Here is a 17,043-nt window from a genome sequence, read left to right on the forward strand (position 1 = left end):
GATACATCTAAGACTTGTATTTTTCCAGGCAGGATTTTAAGACTATGGTTTCTATTTGAAATTAACAGTCAAGTTTGAATGTGTCCTTTTACATTACATGCAGAACTGAAAAAGCATTTTAAAATTGCTGTTATATTTAGAACAAAGTCTCTCACCACCAAACCAAGACAGCCCTAAATAAAGGCAGAGTAACAATCAGAGAACACCGGGAATTCAGAATTCACTTAATAGGGCCCTTAAGCTATACAGACTTCTTGACTGTTAAATAAAAATAAAAATAAAAAATCCTGCCAACAGCAAACATGGGTAGAAGAGAAAGAAAACTCATTCAGAAAACAAAACAAAACACAAAAGCACTCTTAGTAAAAACTGAAGACTGTTGGTTTTGTTTGCTTGTGTTTTGCTTGCTGTTGCTTGGGTCAAACACCTACCCACCCGCTGCAGGGAGCAGCAGCTCCTTCCCCCCAGATGAAGAGGAGATACAAGGCAGAGAAAGCAGACATCCAACTGCCAGTTGCAAGCAGAAGCTTTTCCAGCCCATTGTTTTATTCCAGAATAGCACTCCACTGCCTACACAGCCCAATCCCATAGGACCTAGGAAGGATCACTAGACAGTTCACATTCCTTCACAGAAAGTTTAAGTGGGTTTAGATGATCTTATTCCACAAGCAGATCTGTACCAAATATTAATAATACAGTCCCTTGGCTACCACTTACAAATGCTCATAATTATTTACAGCTCCTGAACAGTACAGAGGACGACTTGGATACCATCCAAAAAATCCACAGCAATTAAATTTATTAGAAAATGGAAAACTTTCCAGCTTCACTCAGTAGAACAAGATAGGCAATGATTTCTGTACAAGGAACAATCAAGTAAGCTAGTACTCTTCAGCTTAGAAAGCAGCCGAGACCAAGGTCTACAAAATGATCAAATGTCACAGGGACAAACACAGCTTGGTTGAAAGGTTAAAAACAACGCAGCCCTTCACACGTGAGCTGGAAGACTGTGGAAATTCCCGGGCAAATAACCTGAAGGCTAAATGTTCACCTGGTTGCCAAAGAGAGGTGAGACCAGCTCACAGAAAGGAACGGTGCTGATGGATCCCGAGACTGGCTCAGGAAGTCTGAAGATAACTGGGGCCTACGCTTGTCCTAATCCTCCTCTTTGCCAGGCCACTCACAGCCACTGCTTGAGGCAGGACTTTACAGTAATCAGGTCTGCATTACAGCATGCAACTTTTACCTTCTTCTTGTATTAGTGAAGATAGATTATTACTGTTATCTCGATTTCTAAGTATTCAAGGAAAACTTCTACTTTCAAGGATGACGTAACATTCTTTCACAAATATCCATAGCAAAAATGTAAATTATTCTCACAACATTCCCAAAAAACTGTTTGAGGTAATCTCAGGTTTACATCAGCTAACCTGCAGTCAGCAGCAGAACATCACTTAACGCCAGGTGGAAGATTTAAATTCAGTACTCGGTAAATACAGTTTAGCAACGCAAAGGTAAAAGCTTACCTTACCAGAAATAATAGTCTAATATAGGAAACAAGATTTATACGTTGGGTGCTTGCTTTCATAAGTGGAATTTAAAACCCAGTTCAGACAACTAAATTTGGATACAGTGCCTAAAAGGAATAGCAGGTAAAATACCACATAAAAGGCATTCGGCACAAACTACCCAAACCAAACACAGGACGGCTGTCCCATTCTTCACTAGCCTAAGCACTTGAGTTACTACACAGCTCTCCACTCTACGGAAGTCTAGCCTACAGTATTAAACGAAATTTCAAATCATTGACTACAGCTCACAATTCTCTTTTAAAGAGGCCAAAGGAGCCAGCAAAATAGGGAAACTTACTGATAACACATGGCGGGGGGGGGGGGGGGGGGGGGACACAAAAAGGCTTGGAGCAGAAAAGAATCCCATCTTTCAGGTGATCATATATTAATCACTAGAAACAAGTATTTCTTTTTTCAGGGTCCTATTTTTCTGCAATGTTCACTTCAACACATGATCTAGAGCCTTGTGCATTAGCTTGCCCACACTTACTAGAGAAATACATACTTTTTTTGCACGTATTTTTCCCTCAGTAGCTAACCTGGTGTTTCACTGAAGTGTTTTTAAGGATATCTGCTAAAGCCCATTCAGCTATCTTCAAAGGGTTCTGTCAAAGCAAGGTTTGCCTTGTTTTCTAGTACTGCTGAACAAAAACCTCTAAGATACTCCACTTTACCCATGCTTTTCTGAATACCAGTATGAATATCCCCAGTAATATTTTTAGACTTCTAACTTTTAAGTTGTTTTGTAGAACGGTTACAAGAGTCGTTGCAGATGTTCCCCTTCTCTGCTGCAAGTCTTCCTAGCCCTCCCTTCATTCACAGTCTGGTTAAAGCTGTGTCCTCCTCAGCTTCCTTCTGCTCAAGAACAAAGCAACTTAGAGAAAAGCATACAATTTTTATCTTAATACTGATACCAGATTTGGTTAGATATGTTCCCCTTTATGATCATGTATTCTGATCTCCTCTGCAATAGGCAGCAAACAACCTCATTTGCTATTTTATACAACAAACTGATATGCTGTAATTCAGGCCAAAGTTTATTTTAGAAAGATATCCCAGATCAACTGATAGGTTGCAAGAATCTCTTACCCTCCTCCCATCTTTTCAGTTTCAAAGCTTAGTTCCTCTTGTTCAAAACTGTCAGCCTTTCTAGTCTGTATTCGAGTAGGTTAGCCATCAGCTACTGAACCTCATTTCATTTTCTGCTGCCAGGTACCTCTGTCATGTCATCAATCAAAGGATGAATTCAATGAATTGCTTTTTCTTCCCATAACTAGACGGTCATGTTTCTTTGATCTCCCACTGTAATGTTGTATTTGCAAAACACAGTTTCTCTCTTGAATCCTTTTCAGTTTTCTATACACTTTCTGAAGTACAGGAAAGTTTTAAAGTTAGGACAAATTTAATATTAGGATTAATTAATAAAGAGATTAAGCTACCTTAGTCCAGCTTGATATCCTTCCTTACTAACTCAAAAATTTATTTGTCCACCTCTCTGTAACGCAGCACTGGGAAAAGCCAGTCAATAAAATCCTCCCAGTCACTTCAAACAAAACAAGCTTTCCAAGACTGTCGTCATCTCCTAAGTGTAATATACAGACACATGACCATTTGGCAACTAGTTAGAAATGGCGCATGTATTTCTTAAGCAAGATCTTATCAAGCAACATACATAGGCTGTTGGAGTGATAATTAAACAGACCAACCTGCTCCACTCGGCTCTCCCAGCTGTAACAGTACCTTCCACCATTATGTGATTAATAAGGATCCTGAATAGAGTAACATCAAGAACAAACCCAGGTAGAAATTGCCAGAAACAATACTACTGACTAATCCCTGCTTAGATCAGAGAGTAATCGTGTGAATCAGTTAACTAGTTTATTTAATACATGGACTTTTAACAGTATAGACCTCTCTTTGTGGGATTCATGTGACAACTCGTATATTTTTTATTAGATGAGAAGTTGCAAATCTAAATGTTTACACCTCTGTTATTGACAGTGTGATTGCAAGAGATGTTAACCCCCAGCTTCATCTTTCAGCTGTTTTCTCCCATGTAGCACTGGCACTTACCCAACCTCACACTGAACTCTTCAGAGATGCAAAATAGAGACAGACTATCCCTGCCAACAACAGCAAAATCTACAACTTCGCATACATCACAGCGTGGAGATTCAGGGAATCAGACACCAGCATTGTACAGAGGAGAGGGAGAGACAATGAGCTCACCGGTACAGGGCCATATAACTTGCTATGGTAAACCAACAAGAGAACACATGGGTTAATTTCTATTGGGACATTCAAGCAAGATTAAGCCCAGAAAACCTCCAATATAATAGAAGTATTAAAGAGTCTGAAAAGTTATATTCATTTTGTTTGTGAACTGCTGCTTTGCGTAAGCTTACTCTTTTTATAGAAGGCTTTTTTTTTAATCAACACCTGTGTTAAAGCAAATCAGTCTCTATTACATCGGAGCACAGTCACAAAAGAGCTCGTATAAACACTATTCAATATTGAGGTACATTTGGTTTAAGAAATTTTGTTCTGCATTAGAATGACAAAAACATCAAAATAATCCTACTGAGATAGCTGATGTTTACAAACTAAAAAACAGGAATGTGAAAACTATGAAGAAAAGCTGAAATGAAGCACAAAACAACACAGGAAGCCAGCAAGAACTGACCACACCTTTTAAGAGTGGAAGACAATGATTAGATCAGATGTGGAAATGACTCCAATGAGTACATTTTTGGAAAGATGTGTGGAAAATACAGAATGATTTAAGAGAAACTTTCATGCTATTGCCAAAAAAAAAAGAAAAAAAGACTCATCCAAATTACATCATTGGGAGGAGTTAAAGATATGCTCTGTTGTATTTGAAGGTGGAAAACTATCGTACTTCGCTACAACAACCAATTTAAATGAAAATTAAAGTTAACCGCATTAATCCCTAATGTTTCTTCTTTAAGTAGAAACCTCTTAGTCCATCAAGGTTCTTCCAGATGTTGAAGGACCAGGAAAGCTCCCTCTTCTGCTTCCTGGACTTCTCCAAAACCCATTTGCCAGCCGCTCCTACAGGCACCCCTGAGATCTTGCACCAGCGTAATTTTCTGCCAACACACCATTATTCCAAAACATCACCACAAAACATACACCAAAAAAAGAAAAACAAAGCACTTCAGCATTTACAGAGCTGAGAGAAAAGAGCAAGAAGAAACCATACACAGGCAACTTCCATATATACGCGTATGTTTAAATAAAAATCAGAGACCAGTTAAGAGACCAGTTACCAGGCTTTCTGAAGATACCAAACAAAAGTCAGCAAATAGTTTATACTCACAAATAACAGAAAATGAGACACCAATAGGCACTTTTCCCTTGCTTTTTTGTTGAACAGAGGATTGTTTTGGTCCTGCTTCTTTCTGGTATGTTCAACTATTTGGTCCTTACTGTGTTCGTATGTACTACAAAAATAAATAGTCATTAATTAATTTTAAGTAGCAGGCACAGATTCTCCCATCCTCTGCTGACTTAATTTTTTTGTACTTAATGGAAAATAAGAAAAGCTTTATGATTTTTTTTTAAAGCGTACACCACAGCCCTACAGAAAACAGATTTTCATGTCATTGAACAAAATGACAATTCTCCTAAAGGGCTATTTCATAATTACATCATGGACAATCTCTCTCTAAACAGAAGTCTGGGTAGGTTTTAGAGAGCGTTGCTTCCAGAAAAAAGAGAGTGTGCAGACAAACTTACAGCACAATGAGATCTTCGCCAAGACAGAGAATCATTCCTAAACAGCAACCCAAGATTTTTTTGTAAAGACAGACAGCTCCCCATCCCCAAAGGGAGCAGAGGTGTATTAAATTAGTGTACTGAAGTCCAAACCACCTATCATACTGGTGGAAAAGAAGATCATCTTCCTTTTAGTCTTCTTCCTGTATTTCATTTCCTCCAGGTTTCCTGGCAAGCCTAACTGAAGACATGGCTGGGTCTCTGCCATTTTTAAATAAATTATCAGTTTGACAACAACTTGGACATATGAGTACTCAGCACTGGTACAGTCAAGCGATCATAGTAAATGAGCTCCTGAGAGATATGCATATCTGAAACACTTCTGTATTCGTTCATCTAGAAACCCTGAAGCACAAGAACCAGTAAGGGGAAAGGGAAGACAGTCAGAGGTCTAGCTGAGTTATTATTTTTCATTATAAAAATGATTTTGTAAAATGGCAGAATAAATAGCGGAAAGCTCCACTGTCTAGCTCCAGAGATAAAAGTATGAAGTTGTTTATTTTTCTGGCTCCTAGCTATCAGTATCAAAACCAGATTTTATTTTTCTAATGTATTCCATCTCATGGAATAAATTAACCAACACAGCTTAATGCAATAATATTCTCCCAGAGATCCTCTTCTTCCACAACCAGGCTGCACTGTAACATACTTAAAACAGCATTCTGCACACTCACTGCCTCTACCACCTCTCCTCCAGGTCTACTCATTTTGTGTGCTGTGCTGTTTCCTGACATACAAAACCACAAATGTTTCTGAAGCCACGACGTGTATGGTATCAATGAACTGAGTAATCTCAAGTCAGTCTTGGGGTGAGGAGTTATCTTTGAGCCAAATCAGATTCCCCCATTCAGTATGCTTGCTATGCACCAAAAGCAGAGAGATGTTTCTGGCCATGGGTTTTCACTTTTTGTCCCATCCCAGTACCTGAGCACAGCCGTGGTGATACCGCTCCAAACAGCGGCATTTCCCACACTGGTCCTTAAAAGATTCCCAGAAGTCCTTTGGCAGACTCGAATTCTTGGGGGAAACATATATATAAGGGACGCAGCTGGAAAACTTGCATGGTGGCTACAGCCACATACAGCTGCTAAATTCTGCTCTGAGCTGGTAAGGTGATAACCTCTACCAGGAACAGGAATGCTGAACATCAGTTCCTACTTCATTCATCGTTTGGAATCTCTTACATGCCTCAGATTGCTTTTGATGGATTTTATGTCCAGAGACAACTTCCTAAAAGCTTCCAACTTGCAGTACAATTAAACAGAAGAAGCTGATGAAGCTGTTTTACATGTTCAGCATGTCAACTAAATCAAGACTTCCACTTGAGCAACGTGACTTTACCCATGTGAATCAGAGCAGGCTGAGCGCTGGTAGATTACAACAGCCAACTGTTGTAAAGGTCTCCTCTACTTTTTTCTCATCTTGTGATGCTGGATGAAGACAACAGTGTTAGAGCAAGATGAATAAAGAGCTACTTCAAGTCGGGAAGTAAAGCAGGCATTTGCCATAGAAGCGTCTCAGAGTAAAGTCAGATAAATTAGGATGGGAATTACTTCATTCGATAAATAATGCCAAATTAAGTAATTAATAACCCTTTAGTGATAGTAAGGATATCTATATCAGAATGAAGTAGATTTTTAGATGTTGTAATAGTGAAATACTCATCTTTCTTCAGACTGTTCTATGGCCAGACAAGCTGACCAAGCTGCACGTCCCAGATGGGAAAAAAAATAAATAAATCTACAAAATCCCCAGGATTTCCACCCCAGATGAAACTGAAAACTCCAGCATAAACTCAGACCAGTGTGAATTCATCTCTCCTACTTCTCTCTTCCTATTAAAAACAGGAATATTCTGTTGCTGGCCTTATATTTCTAGAATACAAGTAACTTTCAGAATTTGGACCCAAACTACCAGGCAAGCATTCTACAACAGTGCCTACTGAACAGATTATTCTTTAAATGCCTATTAGAAGAGCAGTTCCAGCAAGTCGAATGTTTTTATGTGAGAAGTACCTCTACAAAATCACTGAACTCACTTGACAAGTTTCTATAAACAAACTGCAATATTCAGTGGCTAGTTTGGTCATTGCTTCAAATGAATGTTTTCAAATAAGAGAAACAGAAGAAATTTTTAAAAATAGGAGAAACAACACTATTTGTAATAAAAGTCTTCCAATCTAACGTGCTACTCCTGCACACACACATACTTCTCCTCATACGTGATTTTTCACAAAAAATGGCACTGTGAGAATGAAGTGTTGTAATATAATTCATTTAAAATTTCCAAATTTTGCATATCACTAGAAATTACATACTGTTCAAAAACTATTAATTGAAATAAAAGTTCTGCAACTGCAAATTTTTTACAGCATCTAACATCACAGAACTTTACTTAGTTTTTAAAATTTAAGGTGATGAAGACTGTTCAAAACTTACAAAGCCATAAGAAGCTGGGTGTAGATTAAAACTACAGTATAACATACATTACTCCAGGTCAGCAGTTTCCCTACTGCTCCAAGGCTTTAAAAGAATATTAAGGAAAAAAAAAATACTGTAGATACCAGAGCCTTCTAAGGTCAAACCTAAGTAATTTTCTTAACTGGGGAATTATAACACAAAAATGTTCTTAAATATGTTGAGAGCACAGTGTTGATATTGACTTAAAAAAAAAAAAAGAACACCTCGCTGAATTCATTTCATCTATAACAAGCGAATTCATAAACCCAAATGCAAGGACTACATGAAATGGCTTGGCAACAAAACACATTAGGAAAGGCAACAGAGGAATAGAAAGGCTTCCTGTTTCTCTGTCAACGATTCTAAAACAGCAATATGAAAAAAACAACAATGGCAAGTCAAGATCACAAAACATTCTAACATAAACCTCAAAGACTAGCATCTGTTGCCTTTTGTTTATTTTTTGCAATATACTTTGGACCCCCCGATTTTACTCTTGGAAGACAGTTAAACCATTCAAGCCTATGAGCAAATTTAATATTTTAAAAGGTTATGCTAAAACTAGTATATACCAATAGCCAAACTGCAACATACAGCCTAGATCTCAGGAGGATTTAAAATATAGTTCTCAGAGGTCCTTGAATGAAGGGCAAAAATAAAAGTAGAACTTGAGCCAAAGCCATTCTGCTTCACTCTCAAGACAACTACAATGCACAGATGCAACCTGAAGAATACACGTTTTATTACTTTTTAATACATATTTTTTTGCTTCAGATTGGAAGAGAAGTCCTGAATTTCCTAAGGCTCCATTAAAAGTCCATATATAAGAAAAACAAATCCATTCATAGCAATCCAAGAACAAACTAGTTCAAGGAAACAATAAAATAATCAGTTCTGAAGACAGAACAAAAATCTTCAAAAGTCATTAAAATCAAAGCATATTAGGTTTATTTTCTCCCTTTTTTTTTCCTATGATGTAACTTTTCACTTCACACTTCATCCTTTACTGTTCTGCAGTACAGCACTATTTAGCAATTTCTACCAAATTCCCTCTGATCTTGTTGTTTTTAAGTTAGACAAACTTGAAAAGGCAAAGCCACCTAGATGGAAGTTTCCAAGCCAAAGAATGCTTCAGATCAAGAATAATACTGATTTCCGAGTTCTCTGATAGCTTTATTTCATTCTTCCTCAAAACCTATGCCAACCCTAAATGGGTAAAATTATCTGCAGAGTTTTCTGGGTACTCTTGAACTGGGACCATGTGCAGTCTTTAAAATACATGGATTCCATGAACGTATTTTCAGCTGGCACAAAAATTAGGGCAAACAGCTGCAACTGCATAAGCATATATGACTTACTATAAAATGCCTTCCTATTAAAATGATTTGAGAGACATGATGGCAATACACACAGCTTGGGAACCGCCAAGCATATCCTCCCCAGTGTTACAGCAACTGCTCACAGGGAGATATATTTCCATCACAGCCACACCAAGTAAGGACCATTAAGGATTTAGCAATATGTTTGTTCATTCCTTTACACAAGGTGCCACTAAATCGCCTTGGATCTGTGGAAAATAGAAGCCTACTAACATTTGTAACAGAATACTGTCAAAACAAACATGAAAACTACAGCTGTCTTCCTCAACTGCTTCCATTCATATGAATGGGCTGGTTTTTCATAGAGAATATCAGCATCTCGCACCACACAAAATGTGGCATGTTATTTCACCACTCCAAATCCTGCCAGTGATACTTCTTGCTCTATAAGTAGCCCACTGGCACCATTCCTGCAGAAGACCAACCTACAAAACCACAGCATGGCTTCAGCTCAGGGTCACAAGTTGTTCTGACACCAGCAGCCAACCAAGAAGCGTGCCTGACATCAGAGGCATTGAATAACTGCTTCTCAAATGGCAGGAGGCTGAAAAGGTTACAAATTCTGCACGCCTTGGCTAAGAAATATCTTTTTGCAGCTGCAAGGGAGAAAAGATAATCTGAACATACAGAAGAAAGGTGAATCCTTGCAGGCACAGAAGGGGTAGGGAACATGGACAGTCCTTCACTGTGCACACACAGACGACATTATCAGCCAGTTCTTGAATTGAATTAAATTACACAAACATTACAGGAGTTATAGTAACAGCTAAAGTAAGTTAGAAACAATACTGAATGCAACAGAAACCGTTGATCTTCTTTGGGACAAAGACTGAAATGTCAGACTATTTTTTTAGTTAATAAATATTCTAGACTATCAAAGCCAGAAGATGCTGTTTTGATCTGCATTCTTCTGCAGAATGCATTAGAAAAGAAATTACATTTCTCAACATCTGGTGAAGGATCAGGTTTCCAAGGAGATGAAGTCTGGGCCTTGGATAAGTAGCCTTACTGAAGTTTTCCAATGAATTGAGGTAAAAAACACAGGTGCAATGCGCACTTCATGCTGGTGAGCTACCTGCCTTGACATCCACCTCATTCAATAGGAAATTCACTTAAACATACACCACAGGTTATTTGACAATATTCAAAGTGATTAGCTACAAGTAAGAACAATTTGATAATCATGATTGGGATATAACTCAATACACTAAATCTTTAAAGCAAAAACATTTTCATTTTGTTAAGTGCGCCATTTAGTGCTTTATTTCTCCCAAGTGTCTTGGGTCTCACCTAGTTAACACTATAGGAATATGCAAAAGCCATATACAGATTTTTGGGTTTGTTTTGTTGGTGTTTAAACCACCCAGATGACCACCTTACATTTGATCTGACTAAACATGGAACACATTTACAATTACAATGCAGGACAACCACCAATACATGTGCGTGTGCATAACCACAAGAAGCAGAGTATACTTCTGCTCTGTTTTTTCAGTCCACTGTCTAAAACCTACTGCAAGACCGAGCCTCAAAGCTTCTTCAGTGCTTTTGAAATAGCCACAAAATACCTTCTTTCCTTCTTCAAGCACGTTCAAAACACAGACCCTAACATCTACAGTATGATCAGAGGTTTCAACAACTAACTGTAAAAGTCATTGCTGAGTTCACTCATCATCTCATTTATTACATTTATCTAAACCAATTATTTTGGTCCCAAGTTTTGTAAGTACGACAACAGTCAAAGTGAAAGTTTCAAACCACATTTGAGATATTAAAAAGAGAAATCTTGAGTATTCTTTGCGTTCTGTAGACTTACTGAGAACAAGGAAGCTACGCAAGCTTAGAAATATGCATTTATTCTGGGCTTCTCTTTGCAATCATTTACATATGCCTTTACATATTTTCTGTTGAAGAAAATTAACTTTTCAGAGAACTTTAAACTTTCTAATACTTGGAGATATAGCTAGCTGCTTTTTACTGCTTTTCTGTCCTCTTTCCGAAGTACACTATGGGCAAACTGATGATAAAAGTTAAAAGCGTACACATTACAGAACTAGGAGAAAAAAAGGCACTATGGGATCCATCAAATTCACCTTGCTTGACCTAACAACTACGTATTCTTTCAGGTTTTCCTGTACCTCCTGTCAAAGCATTAGTGCACAGACAACTGGCTCTGTGTTGAAAACAAAAGATTGAAGTTGAACACAAAAGCACTGTATTCATGCTCATCTAAATCAATTAACCTGCACGTTTCTATGTATTTCCAGTGTGCTCGAGAGCAATTTGCTTTTTAAAAATGTTCTTATTCATCTGCAGCATGCAGGTGGCAGCTATCACATTAGGTCCCAGCTTTGTCATCATTGTCTTGGATAGTGTTAAGGAACTGCATGTAACTAAGCGCTGCCAAGGAAATCCAATGAATGTTCATTTGTTCCTATTCCCGGTTTCCCCAAAGAATCTTTGAGAGCAGGTATTTGGAGGAAAACAAACATCTCCAGTAAGGTCCCCCTACAAACACTACCTTCCTGATACATATACCCTTAGCAAGGGTCCCCAAGCATAGCAGGTTTCCTGGAAGCTGATGGTGGCAATGACTTGGCAGAGGGACTACCTTCAGTTCTGGCTTTGCAGAATCCCAGCTACAGCTCAGGTAGTTTACAGACACTCCTGCACCATCCTGAGGGGCCTTGTAGGGAAGCTCAAACCAAAGCAGCTATTCCCAGTTTCCTATGGTACTTCTGTCTCACCTAGGCGGTCTTCAGATGTACTCCTCCTTTTACAGGCCTTGAGTCTACACAGCACCATCCAGCACAACGGTCACGTGGACGGGCAATGGAAATGCACAGCGTAAGAAGAAAATATGGGATGAAACAGCGTGTTAATCTCTAACCACAGTATTTTGTTGCTATTTTACAGTCTTGTTTTCATACGTAGACATAAAAATCATGAATGGTCATGAGAAGTACAAACCCACAAAACCTAGAAGTAGTAAAGGTTTTCCCCTCAATACGTAAATACGGTTTAAAATATTTGGACGATAGGTCTACAGTTGCTAACAGCTCAAATAACTGTTTACATCTGCATATTCCTAGAACACACAAAATGTGCATTCTTTTGGGGGCAGAGTTTACCTTCAGCCTTCTGCAAGACCATGTACTGAGACATTTAGCCAGTACTAACAGTTAAACAAACAGCCTTCCTTTTCCCCCTACAAACCTAGCTGCAGCCTGTGTATTATCAGTTGCTCCCACTTAAGAAGTCCTTTGGATAAAAGAGGACTGAACAGTCCAGGGCAGGTCCTTTATCTAACCCACTGAAAAGAAATTAAAATGACATTTCATTCTGAACGTTCAAAGGCCAAGGTTTTGAAGAAATTTCTACTTAGACTCAATTTTATAAAAGAGATTAAAAATCATTTTAAAAGATGATCGTTATCTGTAGCTGACCCCTTCTCCCTCCGATACCATGCAAACACTTAAAAATCTCTGTGAGCCTATTTGCTTCAGAAGCAAGCACACACACCCACTTGTTTCCTCGCTGTTATTTTTGAGTACTAAATCTTTCCAGAACTGTCACAATCGAGGCACTGGAGTAGCAGAAACTTCGACCATTAAGAAGGCAAATGGATTCTCCGGGAAGTTAAACAAAGAAACGAACCAGACCAAAAAACACAAGCCCGCAAAATCCTGATCCTGGGAAGCCACCGTCACGTTCCCTCCGCCCACCGGGGATGCCCCAGCCGCAGCTCTGCCCCCGCGGCCGGGAGCCGCCAGCGGCCGCGCCTCGCTCCTACCCCGCCTGCCCCAGCCCCCGCCCCGGCCCCGGCCCGGTCCGACCCGTCCGAGCCGCAGCCCCCCGCGTCCAGCCGTCCCCCCGTCGGCCGGGGGCGGGGCGGGGCGGGGCGGGGGCAGCGGTCGGCTGCCGGTCCGGCCTCCGCTCGCCCTCCGGGGGGCGCCGTCTCCTGGGCCGGGGGGCGCCGTCTCCTGGGCCGGGGGGCGCCCTCCCTCCCACCGCCCCCCGCCCCCCGCCCGCCCGCCCGCCGGGGCTCACCGCCGGCACCGCGCCCCGCCCGGGCCGGGGGTGCAGCCGTCGGTCGGCGAGGCGCTCGGCACAGCAGCCCCGTCCGTGACCTACTTTCTGCCTGGCTCGCCACCCAGCGGCGCACCACTAACCTACTTTCCAGCCAATGGCACCCTCCGCCGGCCCCGCACCGGACGCGGCCGCCCGCCAACGGGCGAGCGGCTCCCCGGCGGGCCCGTCCAATCGGCTAACTGCCGGGCCCTCCCGGAGCGCCAGCCAATCGGCTAGGCGTCTATGCGCTTTGGTCCCGCCCCCCCGGGCGGAGGCGCGAGGGCCCGGATGTGGCGGCGCGGCAGTTGGTGTTGTTGGCCGCGGGTGCCCGGCGGGGCGTCGGGAGCGGCTCGCGCTCTTTCCGAGCTCCGCCATTTTCTCCCCTCCCCTCCCCTCCCTTGCCGTCCTACCGGGCCGCCGCAGTGCTGTGAGCGGCAGGCGGACAAGGTCAGTGTACAGGTCGGCGAAGCACCGAGCGCCTTCGGGCAGCCTGAGTTCAGAGAGTCTATGCAGCAGCGCTGGCACGCGCAGGGGTGTTTTGTAGGAACATAACCACAGCGTGGTTGGTTTCAAACGCCAGCACGTGTGTGGTTGTACCATCGCTACATCTCGTTATCGGTGCCACATTGTGATTGACGTTTCCTGTCATGTGCTGCCACGCCACAGGTGTTTGTCGTACATCTGTAAAGAAAACATCGCTGAAAAAGCTCGGGCTGTAGTACTACCAACATCACAGTGCAGCAGGGGTTGTTCCATCCCACTATCACGGAATGTGCACACATCCCGTGACAGGATTAAGGTTTGGTTTCCACTTAATTGGGACTAAACACAGGCACCAAGGAGCCCCTGCTGGACGCGTACCTCCTGCCCCCATCAGAATAGCCCTGCTCAGTGAACAGCCCTCCAGCAGGACAGTGTAAATGAACTATGTAAGCCAAATGTATACCATGAAAGAAAAAGAAAAAAACACATCTTGTTTTAGCAACCATTTTGCTGCTTTGCTTTGCTTTAGTGCACAGAAGTTATGGAGGTGGAGAAATCTCCTTGACTACTTCTTTCTCACAAGTCTTTGTAGTTTCCATTGTTGTTTCTACCCACCTGCAGAAATAATCTTCCGTATTCGTTCAGTCACGTACCGGCTGTTTTAATGAGCCCAGTCACTGTCATAGGGAACGATGCCAAGAGTAATGATCTTTAGTTATTTCTGTAGGAAAGCAACTTATCAGGCCATATGTCATATTTCCAAGTAAATGATTGTTTTGAATTGTGTTTATACTGTAGTTTCTATTCATGAGATATTGAAGGAAATAAGAGCATCTGGTTAATCAAATTCTGGTTTTCAGCATATGATGATGTATACCAATCCTGTTCCGCTACTTTCTTTAAAATTTTATTTTCAAGTTCAGTGCAGTGAATTTATCTCTGTAGGTCAATAAGGCATTTTAGAGAGCTGTTATACCTTTAATATTTTAAGGGTGCAGAGTTTATCACTGAAGAGCTAAGAAATCACAACTTGAAGCTTAATGAGATCTGAGTTCCACTATTATCACCAGGAGTTTGCATCACCCTTATACCATGTGTTTATAAACACAAAAAGCAGATAGAAGGGGTAAAACCTGAGCACAGGTAGGATATTTTTTACTTACAGGTTAATTCTTGAAGAGGCACTTGAAACTGAGATGATACTGCAAATTGTGGAACCTGCTAGAAAGACCAGCTCTGTCGTGTGCATGGTGCACAGGTGCTTCCGTTTCAATAGCAGAAGCATTTCCTCTTCCAGTCAACTCTGACCTAATTTTCAGAATTTGTTCTGTGTTTAGAGAAGGTAGTAAATTACTCTTTGATCAGAAATGTAGCTGCCTCCTTAGCTATATAAGCGTGAATGGTTACACCATACTTACACATCAAGAATTTGGACTCATATGTGGCTTCATTTTATGATGTAGAAACAGGAGGAGCATCTGTTATGTGGTGACTGTACTGAAAATTGTGATTATTAATAGGAACAACTAGCCCGTGTTCCAGCCTATTGCTTTTCCGTACTCCATTCATGGTTGAATACTACAGTAGCCACTTTCCTACACTTAGATTTATGACGTTGTATCAAGAAGAGTAGGGGGTATGTTCTTCATCAAATACAGCCTACCTAAGGTATAACGGGGCTATGTATCAGGAGGTTCACTTTAGAATCTACAATTTTTCGTTAATTTTGTTCTAGATATCCCGTTATATGCTCAAAAAGTAGTCTGCTTTGGCAGTAACCTGCCAAATTATTTCTTTGATGTTTTAGTTATCTTTTCTCTGAAGCATGGTTTGTGACCCCAGTTAGAGATACAGGGAGACACATCTCTGAGTCTGTGGAGCATGGGTGCTTGTAATGTAGCTTGTTGATATTATTTTACGTGTTTATTTTTTAATGTCTTCCAAAATATGTCCAAGATAAGCTGTGTGTTAGCAACAAATGGTGGATCCAGTTGCTGTACATTTTAAACATCTGCTTTTTGCTTATAGATTTTCCGATATGCAATATTAACTTCCCTGTTTTACCCTTCCATCAAATCTCTTCCTCAATTTGACTCTTGGAAATTTACTGTGACATACAAGTTATAATCTTACCTGCAGTAGGAGTATCTATAGCTCATAGAAAGTTTGCATGACTTAGTGACTTGAATACCTGAACTTCTTGTTCTGTCTATATGTTACAAAACCCAGAAAGACTTATATTTATCACCGTGTTGCACAAAGCTCGTGACGTGCTTCAACCCACTTATAAGCTTGGTGCTGTTTGCAGACTGATGAAAAAAAAAAAAAAAGTTGCAGTGATGTTCTATTTATTATAGTCTGTCACAGTTCATGTGTGGCTGGCTCAAACATAAGTAAAAGAGAAAAAAGAGGCAAAAGTTTTGTCTCAATGTGCTATTGCTTACTCATTCCTTTCAAGGTTCTTCAAATTCTTGAGAAATTACAACACACGAGCCAGGCAAATATTATTTTTTTCTGCTTTTGTTTGTGGAAACACTTGCCAATTTAAAGAGTGTATACTTCTACCACAATATTTCCACATTTGAGCATTAAAAATCATAAAACTAAATATAATGCAATAAATGTTGACGTTTCCATGTGTCTGCTTCCTTTTGTACTTTTAAAAACCGTTCTTCATCCTTACAACCTTTGTAATCATTTCAGAAGGTAGAAACTTATTTCAGGAAAAAAAAAGTTCTGATACAATCCATAGATTTCAGCCCCAGGGTCTCTAAGAACACCAATTAATATTCTGAGACTCAATAGGAACTCACAAGAGTTGGCAATCCAATATTTGGCAGCATAACAGGAACAGGAAGAAGGGTCTAATGAGGAAAACTAGGTTAAGGCCAGAGTGTTAAGAAATTCTGAATACTTCTGTGCACTACTTGTTCAGTCTTTACGGATGGCTCAGGAAGAAGAATTTGTGTCTTTATCTGGATTCAAACTTAATGGAGGTCAAAACACTTTCAGAGCTTTTACTTCATTAAAAATATACAGAATTTAATTAGTATTTCAGAGGATGGAAATGTCAGAACTGAAGGAGAGAGAGCAAATTTTAAATATGTTTAAAATGTTTTAGTGAATTAAATATTCTAAATTAAAGATCTTAAAGGCTATAGAAAGACAGCCTTTTCAAATAACATTTTTTTTTCCATCAAGGGCTTTTCTTCCTACTTTTTCTGTCCTTTTTTTTTTTTTCTGGAATGTTACCCAAATATTTACTAAAGTTTTATTTACCAT

The 17,043-nt window shown here is 40.3% G+C and overlaps 1 protein-coding gene and 1 long non-coding RNA gene across 18 annotated transcripts in view; one reads left to right on the plus strand and one right to left on the minus strand.

Annotated features, from left to right (window-relative positions):
- BMAL1 (basic helix-loop-helix ARNT like 1) overlaps positions 1 to 13,707 on the minus strand; it is a 49,009-nt gene extending 35,302 nt beyond the window's left edge. For 2 of the 6 annotated variants that reach the window (XM_066997600.1, XM_066997596.1), the window contains exon 1: positions 13,258 to 13,383. The gene's annotated coding sequence lies outside the window, so the exon portion shown is untranslated. Of the gene's footprint in view, positions 1 to 11,954; positions 13,017 to 13,257; positions 13,436 to 13,688 lie in introns of those variants that run through there. The other 4 variants (XM_048070063.2, XM_066997597.1, XM_066997599.1 and 1 more) reach the window with 4 other exon arrangements.
- Positions 13,553 to 17,043, plus strand: part of LOC106040874 (uncharacterized) — a 157,017-nt gene continuing 153,526 nt past the window's right edge. For 2 of the 12 annotated variants that reach the window (XR_010831743.1, XR_010831737.1), the window contains exon 1: positions 13,553 to 13,725. This is a non-coding gene — a long non-coding RNA (uncharacterized lncRNA). The remainder of the gene's footprint in view (positions 13,726 to 17,043) is intronic. The other 10 variants (XR_010831736.1, XR_010831744.1, XR_010831733.1 and 7 more) reach the window with 7 other exon arrangements.

Source organism: Anser cygnoides, chromosome 5 (assembly GCF_040182565.1).
Source record: "Anser cygnoides isolate HZ-2024a breed goose chromosome 5, Taihu_goose_T2T_genome, whole genome shotgun sequence".
Classification (NCBI taxonomy): Eukaryota; Metazoa; Chordata; class Aves; order Anseriformes; family Anatidae; genus Anser; species Anser cygnoides.